The sequence below is a fragment of the Eublepharis macularius genome, chromosome 4, assembly GCF_028583425.1.
Source record: "Eublepharis macularius isolate TG4126 chromosome 4, MPM_Emac_v1.0, whole genome shotgun sequence".
In the NCBI taxonomy this organism is placed as follows: Eukaryota; Metazoa; Chordata; class Lepidosauria; order Squamata; family Eublepharidae; genus Eublepharis; species Eublepharis macularius.
In genome coordinates, this window is record NC_072793.1 from 135,061,294 (window position 1) to 135,083,623 (window position 22,330).

The window sequence follows — 22,330 nt, forward strand, 5'->3', positions numbered from 1 at the left end:
ATAAATTACAACGAACTCACAGAAGATGGCCTCTACCTTGACACAACTGACCTGTAACCTAGATCTATGCCAAAATTACATTGAATCTGGACCACTGTACTGCACTGAACATAGATGTCCCTTCAAAGTTAATTTAGGGACTCCAGTTGGTGTAGAATGCTGCAGCTGGATTATTATCAGATGCTAGGCAGAGCTTGCATATTTCTCTCGTTCTGCAGTCACTCCATTTGCTACCCATCAGTTATTGGGCTCAATTCAAGGTTTTGGCTATTATATACAAAGCCCTTCATGGCCTTGGTCCATCACATCTGTAGGAGTACCTTTCCCCTTACGTGTCCTCATGGCAACTTCACTCATCTGATCAGGGCATCCTGCAGGTGCCACCCTGCAAATGGGCAAAACCAACAGCTACCTGTACTCACACATGCTCTGTAGTGACTCCTACCTCCTGATGGGAAGGTAGGTTCCCACTGTCCTGGGTTTCCACACACTATGCAAAACTGAATTATTCAGGAGGGCTTTTTTACAAAGGTAAAAAGGCTATGCTGTAAGAAAATGGTTCAGGAAAATGTTTTGGTTAAAGGGACTGTAGACAGTAGATGGTACTACTGCGTACTGGCTGTTGCTGTAAGTTTGCTCCTACTAGGTAATTTCTGCACCTTTTAATGTCTTGTTTAAGTGTTTAGGTTTGGTTGCAGTATTGTTTTAGCTCTGTATCAGATTTCTACTTCTTTTCAAATTTCTGCAGTCTAAACCCCATTGCATTGTTTATTGGATGTCCCAGCTGTTGATTGTATTGACTTACACTATGCAATCCACCTTGAGTCTCAGTGAGAAAGTTGGACTATAAATGATGTAGATAAATAAATAAACACATACATGCATAATCCAAGTACAGTGTATACTTGATTTTTCTTTATGCATGAATTAATTGTCATGTAATACTCAATGCATGTTTGGTGGAATGTGATTTAAACTCTACATTTGTTCATGTAAACCCTGTGTAGTTGACTCTTCCTTGCATTGACTCACTACATGGGGAGGGAGAGTGGGCATAAGTTTGTTAGCCCTCCATGTGATCACCAAGTTGCCTGCATATTGCAAACATAGAGGAACTGGCCATGTGCACCCCCACTCCCCTATCAGCAGTATTTGGAAAGCATTGTTATTGCACACAATTGTACTGCACAGGTCTGTACTGGCCCCCAGTTTCATTTGTGTTGTCACTTTCTTACAGACAAGTGTATGTACATTCATGTTGTACATGCATTCGCTGCAAAATGTGACCAGACCTACAGTAAGTATGTGAAACTAGGACAGAAAGTTGCTAATTGTACCTCTACTCCCAAATAAGGACACAAAATGCTAGTATGCAAGTTAGGGGAGCTTGGAAAATAAACCAGCATCGCACTTTCAGAGTTGTATTCTATAATGTTTATTGTAACAACAGGATCTCAAAAGCATTAATTAATTGCAGGCCTTCCAACAGCAAAGTGACCTTCAGGTTGTAAGAACTTATATACAGAGATGAAGCACAAGAGGAAGGGGGGGCAGGAAGCAGTATATAAGCACACTATTATTTTGGACAAACCCACATTGGCTCTAAACTTAGCTAATGTTGCTGCTGGCTTTATTTACCCTTACCTCCATGTAAAACTGTATCAATAGATATAAAGGTTCCCAGCAAGCCTGCCTAGATCCCGAGGGGGCTGTTGGTCATCTAAGAGGGTGGCAAAGGGCAAAATTCCAAAAAGTCTAGCAATTGAAACCTCACTTGCCAGGATAGTGAGCTACCACCAACCTCTTTCTAACCCACAGCTTAAGGCCAAGAGGCAAGCCTCAGACCTTCTGGGTGCTAACAGACAAAATGCTGCGAGATTGCCACACCAGGCCTGATCCAGAGAACAATAATTATGTCTAACTGGCCAAGGTACTGGATTCAGATGAAGCTACAACACTTAGTAATTCCACACCAATATATAAGTAAAGAAAATGTATTAAAGAAAATGCAGAATGCAAATAAAGGGACATAAAAGTATATAAGTTTGAGAAACAAAAATAACAACATGCTAATTTTGCTAAACTAATGTACACTTTCCAACCTGTTCTAGATATTACCTTTCAGCAAGTTTCAGAATCCAAATGGGAGCTTTAGGCTTTCATGTCCAGAAATCCAGAGAACAAAGCAAAATGAATGCTAGCAACAGGAATCTACCAATGGCATAGCATTCAGAAGCAAGAGCTTGTTCCAAACAGGATCAAAAAGGTCCCTCCAGGAAGAGTGTTCCCAAGGAGGAGGGAAGATAAACTAAAGGACAACTTTTTTTAAGGCCAGCTGCCCACAGCCAGCAGAGATAACTTAGCCAATCAGAAAAGACAACCTGTGACAACAGGCTCTGCAGTTATCTGCCTTCACAGGTGGAGGAAGAATTAATTACTTCACTCCCATAATGGCATGCATTAGCAAGCTAGAAGGCTAGTTCCAGCCGTCTTCAAGCTTTGTCCCTGAGAGCTAAGATTTTGTACCTGTGACACCAAGGCCTCTTTTATCTGGCTGGACATTCACAGTACCAACCAGATTTAGTCTTTGAAAAGCAGAGGTGGGGGGACCCATCTCTTTCCCCAGGAGTGATAAATCCATAACTAGACCAAAAGCCTGAATCATAATGTTTGACTTGAACAAGAAACAAATTAAATAAATGAGTTTCTTTACAATTGATGTTGAGCATCATCCCCTATATGTTGCTCCAGCATGTTTATGCTGCTAAACCACCATGGGCATTTACTTTCTAGCCCATCAGGCCACTCAAGCCAATGGGGCTAGCTTGGGAAAAGCATCCCTTCCTCAGGTGGCTCAGGGTGCTTGCCAGTTATCCCTATCTATACTATAGCAACTTGTACCATTGCTGCCTGAATTAGCTATGGCATAACCAGTCAAAAGACCAAACCTAATTAGAGAATAGCACCATTCCTCAGGATACTGTGGAACAGTTGAAAAAAGTCAGTTTGAAGGAAATCCCCAAAATTCCTGCTCAGCTCCTCAAAAGGCAACTACATTATCCACAGGGAAGGTTAGTGGAACTGGCATATCCCAGCCCCATAGGCTAGGTACTAAGTTCTCATCCCCCACAGAGGTTTTTTTTTACTTTAAAAGTAATTAAAATCTGAAGTTACAATGCATATTTTACCTTGCTGTAAAGATGTGGGTCATGGTACTTTCATTGCTCGTGTTGACTAACCACTGGCATTAGTGACTATATGAATGTGAAAACAGAACATCTGTACATTTTATAGTTCTATATGTCTTAAGCTTGGAAGGATCCACAGGGGGGAAAAGAAATTAATAACAAATTTTACAGATGAGTGGATCACATTGGATGTTTTAGAAGGCATAAGGGGATCAGAAGTTTGTTATCATCATTTCTTCACCATTTCTAGTATAAATAAGAAAAAGAAATCAGTATGAAATGAAATTATTATTATTATTATCATTATTATTATTATTATTATTATTATTAATAATAATAATAATAATAATAATAATAAAGTGATTTTCATCCTATTCCGGCAATAACATTTACTTATGCACTAAGCCCAATGTTTGTTCTAGTTATACATGCGTAATTCTTGTGTACCTGGCCTCTCCCATTCATTGCTGAACAAAATGAAACTCTGTGTGTGCAAAGTGGAGAACACACCAAGCTTTTTACTCCTGTGTAATGAGTGAAAAACTCTTGAGCCTATGTATGAGCATCAGGTCATCTCTACCTGTGAAAACTGCTGGGCTGGAAACTAGGACCTAGGTATGGGGAAGAGGAAATGAGAACAAGGCAGCAGGCTATTATTGTGATATGGCCAATTAATATTTTAGAAACAAAATAGAACTTGTTTTTTCATGACTCATGCAATAATAAAGGATGGGATTGTTTATTGGCAGGGGGAGTGGTAGCTAAAGTTTTGCACTGGGTCTGAAGAAGTGATGCTTCAGCCCTGCATACACACACCATCAGTGAAGTTTGTATTGTTGTCTGATTACCTTGTTATTTTATTCAAACATTTTCCATTTTGGCTTATCAGGGAAATACAATGGCAGTGTTTGTTTAGCATGTTAGGTTGGCTTTAAAATATTCATTGAGTTTAATCTTTATACCATTGAATGGCACTTTAAAAAGAAGGTACAATTTGCTTACGAGTGGTGTTTTGCAAAGCTCATACAATTCTATTATGAGCAAAGCTAATTACTGCATTGATTGTTGAGTGAGGAGTAGCGGTATTATGTTTTTCTTAATTCAAATTACATCTTTGTTACATGTGTTCTTTTCCTCATTCACCAACTGCCCGGCAGAGCTAAGATTCTTTGCAGAGAGAAAAAAGTCTACAGATACACCCATTCTCTTGCCATTTCCCACAGGTGCCTGGTTATACATTTTAGCATTCATTTGTAGTGCCTGTTAGAGAACTTTTATGCTAACTGGTTTCCTGTCTTGAATATTTATAGCTTTATGAGACATTTATGAAGAGAGAGACCCAACAAGAATTTCAGAGGAAATACTAGGGAGGGCCACTTTGTAACATCATTAATACACTGCCCTTTGATGATGATAATAGCCATAAAATTTCATCTAATTGCTACACTCATTGCTGCAGCTTTGTATTGATATTGAAACTGAGTTATTGAAGCTAATGGATGCTTCTCTTGTCTATAACATGTTCAGGGAGATATCTTTTGGCCATGCAGAGCAACCTTAATGAGTCCAAATTTTACCAGTTCAATGACTGTGTCCCTTATGTTGGAGTAGCTAGATATTATGTACAGGAAAGAAAATATCAGGCATAGGCTGGGGGGACAGAAAAGGGAACATGTATTTTATGAAAAAGATAAACAGGTAACTAGGATTACCAGAAATTAAAGCTGAATATACTTTATATTGTGTTGGGGAAAGGGTTTTCTGGAAAACACATAATAAATGAAAAAAAAACCTGTTTGAAACAATTCTGTTCTGAGCCTACAAGTAATTTTAAGAACACTAGCCTCCTGGGTTCCTATGAGTGCTGCAGGAGTAGCCCAACCTTAATTGTGTCATTTTGCTGGCTCCTATAATTCCTGTTTTCCCAGTTATTTCATGGTCAGATGGATAGCAACAATATTCAATAGTGTTCCTAGTACAGAGAGTATCTAAAGAAGGATTTAGAATTTGTCATCATTGCTGACTAAACTTGAGAATCCCAGTTTCAATTGAATTTCTTTCTGGTGCACATCAAACGGTATTTATTTTCATACCAATTTCTGTTTTTTCTCAGTGAATTTCCGTCTTAAAATGTACAAAAAAATCCATTTTATTTTTGCTTCAACAAGCACAACAATTACTTTGTTAATTTTTATGTGTATCATAGAACATACTTTTAAAGATCTTTCTAATACAGTATACTTATATTCCACTAACTTTCTAATGTTTTGAATGATTTTCTAGAAATCGTAACAGCTATTAAATGCAGAAAACATAACAGCTATTACAAAAGAGAGGAACTCTTGCGGCATTTTACAGACTAGCGTATTTATTAATGCTGGAGCTGTAGTGCGCTACAGCCCACTTTAGAAAGCTCAGACACTGGAATATGTACATAGTAGAAGGAAAGAAAAATGGTGAACTGTATCAAAGGGCCATGAATTGCAAGAAGTTTAGTACTGACATTGCAGTGTAAAGTTTAACAGTATACAAGGAATGCTATGACTAGTGAAAGAAACAATCTATGTTAAGCAATTTAATACTAGTAGTGGGGTAAGTTTTTACACTTATATCCTGCCTTTGTGTCATCATAGAATTCAAGAGAACATACCTAGGGCTTTCAATGAGTCTCCTGCCTAGGCACTGATGATGAGTATCAGGCATAGTTAGCTTCAGCAATGCTGTTGCTTCACATGGCCCGAAACCCTACCCCAGGACTTTTCTGTTCTGCCTAAAAATGTAACAGCTATACCTGTTGTATTTTGTGCTATTTTAGCCCATGCTTCACATTTCTCCCCAATGTATATATTCTTGACTGTTATTTCACTTCATGCATTTGATGAAGTAGGCTTTATTCATGAAAGCCTATGCTTTAGTAAATTGCTTAGGGTTTTTAAGATGCTCCAAGACTCCTTTTTTTTTTCTAATGAAACAAGGTAACAAAGCTGTCCCACTTGAATTTGTTTCCAGACTATTGTGAGTTTATACTAGGTAGTCTTAAGTCTTTTGGTTTTTTGCACTTTATGGATTTTAATATTGTATGATCAGGCATCTCTCTCCTTCGAATAAAACCCATGACATTCCATTTACTTTGCAAATATATGGGGGCAATGGTTACAAAAAGTTCCAGATAGATTATTCTGAGTGTGCCTTACGAGCATGTTGGAGGGTTTATAAAGGTCAGTTCTGAAAAGAATTCATTAGCAACCCAATTGACTCTTCCTGCTTCTCAATGGCTGAGATAAAGATGAAAGAAAAATCCAAACAAATGCAGCCACATTGTTTTGCCATCTTGAGCCTGGTCTCTTGCACATAATATAGAACAGCGGATGCCTGTGATTGAAAACTTCTGTAGAAAGTCTGAGAAATAATACACTTAGATTTATTGCATTTAAAGTTAGATTCAGGGTGTTTATGATCAACGGCCACCAGAATTCAAAGGACATTTGTGCTTCATTATTACAGCTGGGATTTAGATTCTGTAAAATGTATGTATGCTTTATAACTTCGCTTTGTGATGGTGGGAACTGTGCTTTGTCTGTGCTATCTGTGAGACTTAATAGTAGAGACTGAGGATAACACAAACAGAGATAAATATCTGTAATGACACTCTGAATGGCATATCCAGTTATAACGTAAAGTGGTGCTTGCTTACTAGCCCCTCCCATCATTTCTTTTCCTTTCTGCAATAAAGCTGATATTTAATTTCATGTGAATACAGTACAGCCTTTCAAGGAAATGCTCCTGCTTCTATTTCTCTCCTTCTTTATTAAAAACCTCTGTTACTAGAGGTCATTAGAACACATATGCCTTTCAGAAAATATAATCTGAAGTCTATAAAGGCTGAAGATGATTTCTTTTAGGAGGTTGAAAGTGCTATGCAAGAGGAATCATTGCTTCTGCTGTGCACACTAAGTCCCACTATCAGTTCTGGTAAACTGGGTTTAGAGGTGACAGTTGGCCTATGAGGACGTGTTGTGTCTCAGAACTGGAATTAGATGAGAAATTTTTAGAGCAGGGATTTCTCCCTATAACTAATATAAGTGAGGTCCATAGAGAACTAGCTCTCCCTAGGGGTAGTAACAGCTAGGCCAAAAGGGGTACCCCATCTCCCTGGAATAAACCCACAGGGAGGCAGCCCATCTCTTCAGAAGGGATAATATCAAAGCCTGACTTGTAAGAGCACTGCCCATCCAATGGCCATTTTGGCTTCATAGGATGATGTTCTACCTTCAGGGCAGATAATGCTTCAACATCTCCTAAACATACAGAGAAGGATGGCCAAATAGATGCTTTTAGTGAGAGCATTTCACAATTGTGAAGCAATTACAGGAAATGCTGTGCTCTGTACTTATAATCATCTCAACTTTACACTGAAGGACACACAATGAGGTACTTTTCAGTAATGTCATCAAACTTCATAATTATTTGGTTTGTAATATAATTTTGGCTAACTTATACTGATATCCAAACCAAGTGCCATCCTCCCCTCCTGAGTTTTTCTACAGATTTTAGCAAACCGGCACCCAAAGACATGTTTTTTTAATTAGCTCCTTACTCTTGATGACACACTGATGGATTCCTGTGAAACTCACACAAACTGTCTGAAATGGTTTACTAAGTAATAAGGGTGTGCATAACAGAAGAAACTTGCTGAAATTACACACAGAATTTGCTCGTTAAAGCAGCTTCCAGAACACTAAACCAAATCCAGGAAACAAAAATTATAACAAGTCCCTCCAGCCAAAATGTTTCTGTGATTTGTTTTGGTTTGTACCTTCTAGGCAGCAGGGAGGCACTGGGCTCACCTGGAAGGGCAGCAGTTTGTCTTCCTGAACAGTGCCAATCAGATCCCAATTAAGTCTGTTGATGGGAAGGGGGAATGAGACCAATATGTATGAGCACATCTCCCCAACTCCTCACCCCGTAACAACCTAGAAAATGGCATTCTCTCCCTCCCTGTCAATCAGGTCATCAAAAGGGAGACCCCTTCCTCCTATTAGCTTTGGAGACATTTGGAAGGGAGACTTCAATCATCAGTGCAATTTGAAATACACTTCTCTAGGAGTAAGCACTATTGAATAACATGAGATGTACGTCTGAGTAGGCTTGTTTTGGATTGCTTACATAGTCTTTCAGGATTCTCTTTTTCTGAGTCAAATGCCAAACATGTTCCTCCTCCTCCTTTTCAAAAACAATCCTGTTTGCCCCCACAGCAAAAGGAAGACTTACGGGGAAAACATAGGTCTGTTTGGGCGGCAGCAGAGGATGGAATTCAACCAATCATTCTGCCTGCCTGCCTACACTTGGGCAATGGAGAAGATTGGCAACAAGATCACTCCATTTTGCAGTGGAATGCTGGACATCAAAAGGAAGGATTTAAATTTTCCCCTCATTGTGGGTACAAAGCACAAGGAAATATGAAACCAAAAGGCAACAGCAGGATGCAAAGGTAATAAGTTATTGGCACTATAGAAAAAGAAAAAAGTGAACATGATGCAGGCTTGTTTTTAATATTGATAGTGTTTGGAGCACTCTCCTACTTGGGAATGCCCCGCTGCCACTGCTCCACATACTGACAGATCTTCTATGGGTCTGTTGTTCTGTGTGTATTATTGTGCATCAGAAAAAAACTCGGTGGATCAATAGTTTAGACTAGGAGGGGGATTAATGGTTGATGCTGCTTTTGGTCAAGCATGAAAACAACTGCTTCAGAGCCTCATATCCCTATCCCGCCTTGTAAAGAACAGCATGCATTTCCTCATGTGCAATTAATATGCATGCAATGGACTGAAACCACAGCAAAAAAACCAAATTGATCAATTCTGAATCAGTCAGCACTGGTGACCCAGAACTACCTAGTAATGGAACACAATTATTCTAGAACCCTCGGAACCAAAATTGAAACAGAAACTTTCTTGGTGTACACCTCTACTAAGCAATATCATGTGCATGAATTTTTAAAAAAAATCATATTTATACACTGTTCCCAACTTGAAAATATCATGTATGAACCACACATGTGAATTGCAATAGCTTATTTTGTATGATTACAAAAAATCAATCATCTTTCATGCCATGGTAAGCTTCTCAAATCTCTTGATAAAGAGGTGAAATGTGATTAATTGCAATCATATTATGTGTACATGTTCAGTACCCATCTAGAAATTAATTACTGTTTAATTACTATCCATGGGAGATTCTCTGCTCAGTGATGTAAATGCAACTGGAAAATGTCGGAATAGTTTAAACACAATGAAAGGAGTCCAGCAAGAGTTGTAAGCATTTTTGTATGGTGTACAAAGTGAAATTACTGTTATATTTTTCAAGATTATAAATGATCTGTTAATTGGGGCGGGGGGTGCTGACAGATGATTAGGTCATCTACAAAACAGCAGTAGTACTTGTAAAAACCACATTTCCTGTATTCCTAGGGCTGCTCCTACATCATATAAGAAATTCCCAAGTAAAGCAAGTGAAACAATCAAATGAACATAAGTCATTATTATTTGTACTTCATGTTGCCATCCTATGTCATTCCTAAATAATCAAGAGTCTACTGCAACTTAAAGGCTAAAAAATGTATTGTGGCATATGCCTCCATCATCTAGACCCCTACTCTAGTATACAAAAATTTAAAACACTTTCCTGGGAGTAAACCCGACTGAATGTGATAAGACTGGCTTCTATGTACACCTGCTTACTATTAGTGATGCTCAAACATCTGCCAGTTCATCTCACTTTCGGTTTACTAGTAGTGATCAGCCAGCTAATTAATTAATGAGCTGTTCATAACCTGTTTCTATGTATTCATAGAAAAAGACTACTTGTAACCCAGCAAAGGTGTTTTTTTTGGGGGGGGGGACATCAGGGCCCAACTTGTAGCTGATCAGCTGGAAGTTGTGTTCTTCTGATCTCCCATCCTGGACTTGGTGAGATGAGGCAAATTTAGAGGGTGATCAGAATCCTAGCTGATTCCCCTTCTTTTCTTCCCACTAGAATTTTCACCTTGGTCTGCAGAGAAAGAGAGAAACAAGCTCTTTCTCCTCTCCCTTTTGCAATGCAGAGACATCTGTCCTGGCTTGGTTTCAGTTTGGAGGGGAGGGAAGATAAATGAGCTTTTTCTACCTTCTCTTTTGCAATGCAGACAAAGAAGAATTGCTCCCCACCCCCGCCATCTCGGAAGAGATGGAAGGAAATCTTTCTCTCATATTTGTAACACAGAGAACCAAAACATTACTTCTGTTCCAGCCTAGCTTGGAAAGGGGGACACAGCTCCCTTTTACATCTTTACTGGGTGGCTATTTTGCTGAGGAGGTGGGGTGCATAAGAACCCTACTCCTAGCTTGCTAATGAAAGAGGGTGAATTTGCCCCTTTCTCTGCCTTACTGCAGTCCAACACACATGGCCTGTTATTCCATGCAGATCCTGCAACCCCAGGAATCAACTTTACTGGGATCAAAAAGGAAGTAGTACAGGTGGAAGAAAGTAGGAAAAATCTGCCACCAGCAGTAATGATGGCTTGCTGGATCCAACCCACAGTGTACAATGCCCTTGCATTAACATGCATGCATGGAGAATCCAGGGACACATGACCTGAGGGTATGGCTGCCTGAAAGCTTTCCCAGCAGGGGAGAGGTAATGCAGCATTTATTAACAATTGGAGAGGTGCTCCAGTTGATAAATCACTCTGGATAAAAGAGAGATCGAGAGTTTATCCACATGTGCTCCATTTGACAGCTTTACTGAAAGTTTTACTGTTCAGCTCTGCGCTGGATGGTGACTGGGTGTTGGGAGCTGTTTTGGGGACATGGAAAGATACATCAACTCCAACCTCCGTTGAATTTAAAGACAAGCACCCTTTGAGTCTTAATCTTCATGCTTCTTAGAACTAATTAGTTTTACAACACAATTATCTACTACATGTTGAGATAATATGCTGCTGCTTCTGGATGTTTTCTCTGTTTCTTCTTCTTTATTTGTGACTGAACAATAATACTGTACTGGCAGGAAGCTTTTAAAGTCTATATGAGAAGGAAAGTTCATTTAAATGGACTAAGAGGAATCCAAAGTTTTATTTGTCTCTGCAATTTGTGATTTTATATTTGGAGAAAGATTTTTTTGCTGGACTGGTTAAAGTCTCTGTATTAGAAGTTAAAACTGAAGTTATGACCTTGAAAGTCTTTTGAAAATGTAAACAAAGATGAGTAATGCTGAACTCTGAGTAAAAATCTCTGGAAACCGGACAAAACATAAACATAGACATCTAATTATATAAAAAAGGCCTCACAAGATTATTTCTAAAGGAACAGAGCCACCCAGTGGCTACCCAGTGGGATAATGTCTCAACGCACAAGAAAAAGATTAGCTTCAATGGAAAGTTCGATACCCATAGATCTGATGCAGAAACCTGTGGATCAACTAAGTGATAAACTAGATTAATTTGAAAAGAAAATGGAAGATAATTTTACAAAATTCAAAACAGACCTTACTGAGCAAATTAAATATATTGAAGGGGCTGTTTAAAAAACATCTGAGGAGGTAAAGAAGCTGAATAACTAAGTGCAGATTTTGGATAGCAAAACAGCAGTACTTGATAACGAATTTGAGAAACACCAATGCAACTTAGCCTTATTGGAACAAAGGGAGAAAGAACACGTGCTTCGACTGAGAGATGTCATGGAGACACAAGACAAAGATGTTCAATACAAGGTAGTAGAGGCCCTGGCAGAATTGATGCAGTGGGACATCCCAAGAGTAGAGATGGAATTGGATAAAGTATATAGAATTTCCACCAGATATGTGATACAGAATAAACTCCTGAAGGATATTATGGTGTGTTTTGTCAGAAAGTGGATAAAAGATCAAGTTTTACAACAACATTATAAGAAGCAATTGACTATACAGGGAGCACCAGTTATCGTACTAAAAGACATCCCACTCAGAATTTTGAGGAAACACAGAGACAATTCCTTCCTTACCAAAAAGCTGAAACAAAAGAAAATCCAATTCAGACGGGATAAACTGGAAGGAGTGATTTTTACCTTTAAACAACAGAGATTTCGGTTGAATTCAATTCCAAAGGTGAGAGAATTTCTGGAAAGATACAAGGAAGACCTAGAAGAAGCTCCAGAAGATCCACAACAACTTTCACTGGGCAGAAAAAATAAGATGAGATGGACTCTGATAATAATTAATACCCAAGTATGGATTACAAAGCTATAACATGGAATATAAATGAAGCGAATGCTCCTCAAAACAGATGGGAAATATTTCATTATCTGAAAAAATTGAAAGTTGACACCATTTCCTTACAAGAAAATCATATTAGAAAAAAAGATATCAAATATTTGGACTACAAAATTTTGGGTGAAAAATGTGTCTCTGCAGGTAACAAAAAGAAAAATGGGGTGGTATTGTATTTGAAGCCTGTATTGAAACCACAACTTGTTATTTCTGATAACCATGGTAGATTTGTGGGGGTTGAGGTTACATTAAATGGGAGTAAAATCTTGATGGTGGGAATCTATGCACCAAATGAGGAGAAGGGGAGGGTCTACAAATACCTTTGGGAAAAATTGGCTGATCTGTCTTATGAAAATTGGTGGTTGATGGGTGATTGGAATGGTGTTGTTTCTCCACAAATAGATAGATGCTCTGATAAAAATATAAAGGAACCTTAAGGTAAATTAACAAAGGTTTGTTTTAACATGTTTGATAACGTGGGTTTGGTGGATGTCTGGAGATATAAAAATAGGGATTCAAGAGAATATTCTGCTCGGAGAGACACAAATCTTTATCACTTATTGACATGGTCTGGGTATCAAAAATTTCTTGACAAAAATAACTAAAGTGGAGATATTACCGAAGTCTTTTTCAGAGCACAATCCTATAAGAGTAAATTATAGGACCAAACCCAATTTAGATGGCAACTAAATGAATCTTTATTACATAATGAGGCAATTGTTGATGATTGTAAAAAAAGGTTGAAAGAATTTTTTGAATTAAACTTGAACAAGAGCACAGATTTGAGAATGGTTTGGGACACAAGCAAAGCATTTATAAGAGGACACTTTATAAGTCATAATTCAGAATTAAAGAGGAAGGAGCAGGAAAAAATGAAAAATATTTTGCAAGAAATTTAAAAAGAGGAGGAAGAGTTTAAAAATGCACCAGGGAATGTTAAGGTGCAGCAAGAGATAAAATGTGTGCAACAGCTATCAATGTTAACAGTAAGAGACTTAGAGAAAAAATTGAATTATGTTAAACAGCAACATTTTGAATTAGTCAATAACCTGGGAAGATGGTTGGCTTACAAATTGAGAAAGGAGAGAGAGAAGAAAATTATTTTAAAATTGCAAGATGGGAATACTATGCTAATGGATAATGGAGCCATCCAAAAGACTCTTTTTAAATATTATTCAAACGTACAGAAGACATGATACCTCTTCAAAGAAAATAAAGCGTTATCCCATAAAACATAATTTACCTAACATTATGGAAGAACAGCATCAGATGATAAATGGCCCTATAATGATTCAAGAGTTGGTGGAAGCAATTAAAAGGACAAAAATGAGGAAGACACCAGGCCCAGACTATCTGGTCAGTATTATAAATGCTTTGAAAATAAGATTTTAGTACGCTTGCAAAATACAATGAACTTAATTTTATCAGGAGACGAGATGCCAGAGACTTGGAAGCATGCTAACATTACATTGATACCTAAAGAAGGGCAAGATTTGACATTAGCAAAGAACTACAGACCTATATCACTGCTGAATAATCATTATAAATTACTTACTTCAATTTTAGCAGAAAGACTTAAGTATGTTCTTTAAGACTTTATCCACGAGGATCAAGGTGATTTTTTACCCAAAAGACTGTTGAAAGACAATGTTGTGTTAGACATAGTGGAATACTTGGATAAACATTGTGAAAAAAAAGTGGCTCTAATTTTCTTGGATGCCGAAAAGGCCTTCAACAATTTGAACTGGGTATTTTTGTTTGAAGTTTTAGAAAAGATTAATTTTGGGGAGAACCTTATAAAACGGGTGAAATTGATTTATACTTCACAGAATGCCAAAATCATAGTTAATGGAGAACTAACTAAACCATGTGAGATACAGAAAGGAACACGTTGAAGATGTCTGTTATCACCACTCCTTTTTATTTTAGTGTTGGAGGTTCTGAATAGAGACATTAGAGAAGAGGAAAGGATCAAGGGGGTTAAAATAAAAAAAGAGTCATATAAATTAAGAGCCTTCGCAGACGATTTAGTTTTGACTTTGGAAGACCCGTTGGATGGAATTGAAATATTGATGGAGAAGTTGAGAGAGTTTGGTACTTTGGCAAGCTTTAAAATAAATGAACAGAAAACAAAAATGTTGACAAAAAACATGGACATTAAAAGTCAGGAAGAATTGATGAAAATAACAGGTTTTAAGATTGAAAAGAAGGTTAAAATATTTAGGTATCATGCTGATGAGGATGAACTGTATGTTATTTCAAAATAATTATGTTAAGACATGAAACAAAATTAAAAAAGGTATGTTAAGATGGGAAAGAGTACAGTTGTCCTTGCTGGGGAGAATATCTATTATTAATATGAATTATGGATTATAATTATGGATTATAATAATATTAATTATTATTAATAATATCTATTATTAATATGATTTTCCTATGCTCAACTTTTAGAAAGATTCAAATTAGATACAAAATTATGGGGCTTTGAACATGACAAGACTGAATTTGAAAAAGAGCTGTGTTTAAATGATGAACATGTTATTTCTAAAATGTGTAAGTCGTTATTGAAATTTGAAACAGAAGAAGAATCTGTGAAAGATTGTATGGTAAAATGTACTAAAAATTTAGGTATAATATAATGATGGATCAGTGGGAAAATATGTGGATAAAGGGGCTTAAATTTACTTTGTGTTAGACTTAAAGAAAAATTTTATAAAGTGATGTATCGCTAGTATATGTCCCCTGACAAATTAGCTAAAATGAATAAAAGTATGTCGAATAAATGTTGGAAATGTGAGAAACAAGAAGGAACATTCCATCATTTCTGGTGGACTTGCCATAAGGCTTGAAAATTTTGGATTCAAATCCATATAATAACACATAATTTTTAAAAGACCACTGTACAGTTTAAGCCAGAAGCCTTTTTGTTGGGATTAATGGACAAACAGCTGGAAAATCAGCATGGGCTTTTATTTTTGTATATGACTAAAGCAGCTAGGATTTTATATGCGCAAAAATGGAAAAGCAAAGAATTGCCTTCAATTGAAGATTGGATTATGAAAATGACGGAGCTAGCGGAGATGGCTAAATTTACGGCTTTGATTAGAGATAAAACATTGTCTACTTTTTTGGCCAACTGGAATCCCCTTATTGACTTTCTGCGTGAAACAAGGAAAAATGATTTGATGATTTGTTGCTTTGATTTTTGAGAAGATAAATTTGGGAAAAAACAAATAGAAGGGAGGCAGTAGTGGAACAGAAAATTTTGGAGAGATTAAATTTTAAGTACGATGTTAGTTAAAAAAAGATAAGTGTTGTAGAAAAGAATGGAAATGAAATATGTATTATTTCTTTTGTTTATAAGTTCTGTTTCTTCTTCTTCTTGTAAGTTTTCTACTATCCTTTTTATTTTTGCTTTCTGCCCTTCCGATTCTATTCATTTTTGTTGTTGCATTTTCTATTATCATCTTGAAGCTGGTGGCTAATTTTGAGACTCCTAGCTTCATTTTCTACTGAGTTATGCCTTCCACAAACAAAGAACCTTAGCTTCAATTGCAATAGCATGGGAATGGGCGGGGTGGGTGGATTTGTAGAGATGACATAGGCCAGGATGTCCTGATTCCCTTCATTTTTGTCACTGCAACTCTCATGATTTATCCTGAAGCTAGTGGCCAATTCTGAAATGCCCAGTTTTATATTCTGATGGCCAATAAAAAATGAAGAGGAGTGATTTCTGGATATTATAAAATGAAGAGGACGATTTCTGGATATTATGTGGGACAGGATATTTTGATTCCCTTCATGTTTGGTATGGCAGCTCCTATGATCAATCTGATGTTTCTGGCCAATTTTGAGGCCCCTGGCGTTATTTTCTGAAGAGTTATGCCTGCCACAGACAGATAGACCGACGGATCATTTTTATTATAGATTTAGTAATATTTTTATATATTTGTTTTGCTGAAAGCTCAGTTATGGATTCTTTTGTTATGTTTGACTAATCCATACAGCTTCAAAAATACCTCTTGCTATATAAATTAGAGCTGGTCTGCAAAAAACTTCACAGTGAACGTTATGATTCAACATGTATGAGATGTTTTGAGGGAAGCTAAAACAGCTTTATTAGAACTATGTAGTTTTTCAAGAAGGTTTGACACATGTTTGATTGGGGCAAACTTCCCTCAAAATTGTAAAAAAAAAGATATAGATTTAAATATGGTGTATGAATGAGTTATAGTAATGAATGAATGGGTTACATAAATGTAACTCTTTTTCTTTTATCAAAATGTGTGGCCCACCTATCAATGACCCAAATACTCTACTGTTAATAAAGCCATTCCAAGCAGAACAGAGGGCTTGACCAGGAACCTGAGCTTGCTGTACATCATTTGGACATTTGCACAAGGGAAGCTGTGTTAGTCGCACAAGAGAAGCTGTGTTGGCTGCTTCTGCCAAGTTTGGTGTGGAAAGTTGCCTCAAGCAGTTCCTTTGCTAGGGGAAGAGGTGCTCAGAAGTGCTCTGCTTTCCCTCTCCCTTCTCTCTGCCCCAACCCACGCAGCATTGAGCGGCTGTTCCTGGCAGGGCCAGAGGCCTGATCGATGTAATGATCTCATCCAGGGCTTTTTTTCAGCTGGAAAGTGGTGGAACGGAGTTTTGGAACCTCTTGAAAATGGTCACATGGCTGGTGGCTCTGCCCCCAATCTCCAGACAGAGGGGAGTTTAGATTGCCCTCTGCACCGCCGAGCGGCATGGAGGGCAATCTAAACTCTCCTCTGTCTGGAGATCAGGGGGCAGGACCACCAGCCATGTGACCATTTTCTCCAAGGGCAACCCACTGAGTTCCACCACCTTTTCCCAGAAAAAAAGCCCTGATCTCATCTATTTTTTCTTCCCCAGCTCTATTAGTGTTTGGCTGGGCAGAAGGAAGCGCAACTATGTGGAAATCATGTTAGGAGCCCTTTATCCCAATGTAGAGCCCAGGCCAACCCAGCTTCTTCTTGTTCTTTTTAACTTCCTTTCTATGTCTCTGATCCATTAGTTTAAAGCGGGCTGTTAAAGGTCACGGTTGCATTTCGCTTCCCATTGTACATCCTGGCCAAACAAAATAGATGTGCAGCACCTTGCACATTTTCTCACCATGTATTCAGAAGGGGAAATAGTGAGGGTTATTGCTGGGGACGGAGAGGGGGAGAGAAGTGGCAGCGCCAAGATGAGGACTTTCAAAGATTAACACAAGGAGAGATGCACACCCTCACACGCCCACACACACCGAGTCTTCCCTCTGCTCCCCTCCCCCTCTTGCTGGCTCCCTCCCTCCTCCCCATTTCTCCTCCCTCTGCCTTTGGGCGTAGTGGTAAGAGCCCTTCTTATGTAGTCCCCAATGATCGGCAAGGTTGACAGTAATGGGCAGAGTGCTGCCATGGCAACGCAACAATGACACCTTCAGTGCTGTACTCACTGTGGATTTAGGGGAAAGCTTAGTCCCAGGAGCAGTCATTCTACTTTGTGACCTGTCATTCCAGTCCAAGACCAGTTCTGCTACTCCTAGGGGCTGTTATTCCCTTGTGAGGCCTGTCATTCCAGTCCAAGAACGCTTCTACTACTACCAGTCCCAGAGTAGTCTATCTGGGGCCAGAGACCTTTATGGAAAAACCATTCCACATTTTCTTTGCAACTATTTTTGTGCTGTATGCATTTCAATGGAGCCCATACAAGTAAATTGGCATTCTGGGCTCCCATTTTCTCCAATGGGCCTTCAAGCCTCTCCCATTATTTTCAATGGGCAATCCTGTCATTCCTTTTTGTATATCCCTGGCTGGCTGCCACTGCCCCGCCAACTCTTCCTGAGGGCCTCCCCCCATGCACCTCTTTCAGAAGCCATGTCAGGTCTCCCCCCCAGCATTAGTGAGCCTCTCCTCCTGGGAACCACTGTGATGCCTGTAGGGATGGAGGAGGGCCAGGAGGGGCTGGGCTTCACCACACTCTCTGCAGCTGAGTGCAGCTGTCTGGAGGGAGGGAGGGGGGAGAAGCACAGGTGCTATGCTCCAGATTCCAGCTGAGGTAGCCTTGGCCTCAAGCCCTTCCCTCCCACCCTCCCGCTCTCCTCCTGGCCACTGCTGGTTTGAGGTCCTGAGACATGGCTGCAACTGCCCATCGCACACCTGGCCCATTGTGCCAGGTCTTTCTGAGCCTCTGGAGAGCCACACTGGGCCTCCCCAGGACCACTCCCCACCCCCATTGCCTGCAGATCAGCTAGGCTGCGAGAAAGCGGGTTCACCCAGCTTTCTCTCTACCCAGCTGAGCGGCAGGCAGGCAGGCAAGCTCCGCTGCTAGCCCACATTACCCGTGGATCAGCTAGGCACAGAGAAAATGGGTTCACCCCACTTTCTCCCTGCCCAGCTGAGTGGTGGGTGGGTGGATGGGGTCCTCAGCGGCAGGTTCCTTGGTGGTGGCAGGCAGTGACAGTCGGCTCCTGGGAGGCGGGCTGCTGCAGTGAGTTCCTTGGTGGCAGGAAGCCTTGGGGCTGTGGTGCTGATTCTACCTGTTGCTGGGCTGGGTTGTCCTGGGCCTCTGAATGCCCTAAGACAGTGGGAAGGCCTGGTGCCACGGTGCTGGGCCTTCCTGCTGCTGTGCGGGGCCTTTCTGGGCTGTGGAGACTCCAAGGAGGTGGTGGGAAGGCAAACTGTTTTGCCCCCACTTGCTTCTTATCCCCATGTACTGTACATGTGTGGCATACTGCACATGTGCAGGGATAAAAAGTGAATCATCAGCAACATGCTTAGAGTTTTATGTCTTAGGATGAGCTTTAGTGAGTCACAGCTACTTCTTCAGATAGTTATGTGAAGGAAAAGTATACTGGCAATTGTTCTTACAGGGAAATTAAACATTAAATGTAATCCTCGCTTAAACAGATATGTGGATTTCCTTACTCACTACTATCTCTAATAGCTCTGGAGAACCCACTTTTTAGAAATGTCAATTGACTTTTCTTAGAATATTTTATCATACTATAACCTTCTACCAACGTTAACATAAAAACGATCTTCTATCGCTTTACTTATCTCTTTGAACCTCTGACTTCTTTTATCATCCATTATGTTTAATTGTTAATTCTGTTGATTTATGAAGGGATTTTGTGGTGGAGAGTGCCATCAAGTTATAGCTGTCTTATGGTGACCCTTGCTAGGGTTTTCATGGCAAGAGAGGAACATGGTTTGCCGTTGACTGCCTCTGCAATCCTGCTCTTTTTGGAGGTATCCCATCCAATTACTAACCAAGGCTGACCTTACTTAGATTCCAAGTTCTAATGAGATTGGGCTCGCCTGGGATATCCAGGTCAGGGCACGAAGGAATTTATACCTAAACTTTCTTCCTTTACTTTTGTCAGAGTGTCAGTTTGCTGTTCAGTTCTCAAACCATAGCTACGCCATGTTCTCATGTTATAATCTGTAGCTGTTTAGTTCTCTCTCTCCAGGCCCAGGTGCCGTTCAGGCTGCCTATATCCATGGGAACGAAGAATTCTTATCAACCCGTTCCGGCCGACCTTGACGTCCTCGCCTTTCCAGGCCTTCTAGACAAGACTAAAGGGCAAGGCTTGGAATGGGTGTTTGAAGTGTTGTTACTTTCATTTTGTGTGTCATTCTCAACAAAGCTTTCGTTCAGCCAAGGCTTTCCTAGTCCTTGGAATATGGCTACTTGTATCCTGAGCATTGTCTTTCAATAAACCTTTTGGAATCAAGAAACTTTGTGCTTCTTGCAGAAGGGGGAGACGAACTCTAGATAACTGGGATTCCATAGTCTGACAACTTTTTTCGTTCCCTCTTACATTTAGAATTTACAGTTGAAAGATAGATGGCGGAATTCACATCAAGCCTTTTTGTATCAGGTCTTTCCTCACCTTGTAATCTCCCTCATAAGAATTTCAGTATGATTTCCCTTCATATCTCTATCTGAAGAAGTGAGCTGTGACTCATGAAAGCTCATATTGAAATAAATGTTAGTTTTTAAGATGCCACTAGACTTTTGTTTTAATATATTGGGACATACAGTTTTTCAATACTAACTCATATCCCTTCTTTCTCATGTTTTATTCCTGCAATAACAAAGATATTTTTTGTAGAAATTAGTGTTCATTATATCTGGTTTATAATCTATAGTCATGGAAATATGAGACATGATTTTTTTAAAAAATCCACTACACTATGGCTTTAATTGTATGATCACACCAGGAAAATACATAGAATATCCAAAGAAAATGCTGTAAATTATTAGAGGTTGAACCAAAGTCAGCAAATAATGACTTGGCTGTGGAAAAACAAAAGTCACCGCTTTTGTATGTGGTTTACTCAATTGTTGTTGGAAGAGAAAGACAATTGATTGTTTTTGCATTAATCTCTGTTTTATGTTTTGATTAGTATTTTATGCTTCTGAGATTTGACCTATATCTCAGCTAAGTGGGGAGTTCCATTTACAATTCGAACACTGCATCACAAGCCATTTGGCTGTGTTTTGGAGTGATAAGCATATTAAAATATTTTTTAGTTCACCGCAGAAAAATCTCAACAGAAAATCCTTTTCTCTACTTAGATATTATTTTGTCATTATTTATTGCCTCAGTCACAGAGGAAATTACAAGAATACACATGCGTACACACACACAATTCTTCAGTTAATAAAAGAAACATTTTGGTTTTCATACTACGTTTAGGCTGGATTATTGACTCATTTCATGTGATAAGTGATTTCTTCACTGACCTCAGTTAATTACCATTAGAATGATTTAATTTTTGCTCTCTTCTCAGAACACAGATGCACTGTTTCTAGTAGTTTCAGTAATATTTTCTTCAGTAGAAGTTTCATTCAACAGATTGTTTCTACCCAGGAAAGGCTGCAGATGGCTAACCAGTCAAAGCCAGTAGAAGGCGCTCCTAGCCACAGCTGCCACAGTTTATGCAGCAGAAGGCCTGGGTCCAAGAGCAGACTACTGACCTTTCCTTCAAGGGGAGTGCAGACAGATGTAATTCTGCTTAGGATTGGCACTGTGAATTGCTTACTAATGATTTCAAATGGAAAGGCATTTTGGAGGACAAAAATGCCACTTTTATGGAGAATGGATGGGGAGTGCAGTTAAGAGGTCTGGATAGTAGGGTTCCCAGGTCCCTATACCCTCTCAGCAGGGGGGGATCCAGGACTTACTACTTTTGATCTCCTTGTGCGCACATGAAACATGCATTTCTAGGAAGTGATGCCATCACGTTGGCCATGTGAATATTCCTGCGCTTTGCGTGGGGCTAATTCTGGTCTGTTTGAAGCCAAAATTGGCTCCAGCAAAGTGCAGAAAAATGCCTGCAGGCAGCACGATGATGTCATTTCAGGAAGTGATATCATTGCACCCTGCCAAAGGGTGCTTTCCGAAATTGCCTACCAGTGTCAGGTGATTGGGGGGGAGGCTGCCATCCAATGAGGTAAACTCCTGGAAGATTGCCCACCACTGGCAGGCAACTGAGAAACCTACTGGATAGTCACATGAGATGAGAGAGAGGGAGAGAGAGAGAGAGAGAGAGAGAGAGAGAGAGAGAGCGCTTGTGTACCAGAGTGGTGTGAACTGAAGTAGGACATGGAAGACCTAAGATGAAAACCCCACTCTATCATGAAGTTTCTTGGATAATCTTGGTCATTCATGCTCTCTCTCTCTCTGCATTACAGGGACAAGTCCAGTTTGGGGGCTCTCAGGATATGCTCACTCTCATATTTCAGGGGGATCCATGCAGAAGTTTGCGCTTATGTGGAATCCCACAGACTGTCACCCCATGGTTCCCCCCTTCCCAGCAGGTGGGCTGGGGATGGCATGGTTGGTCACC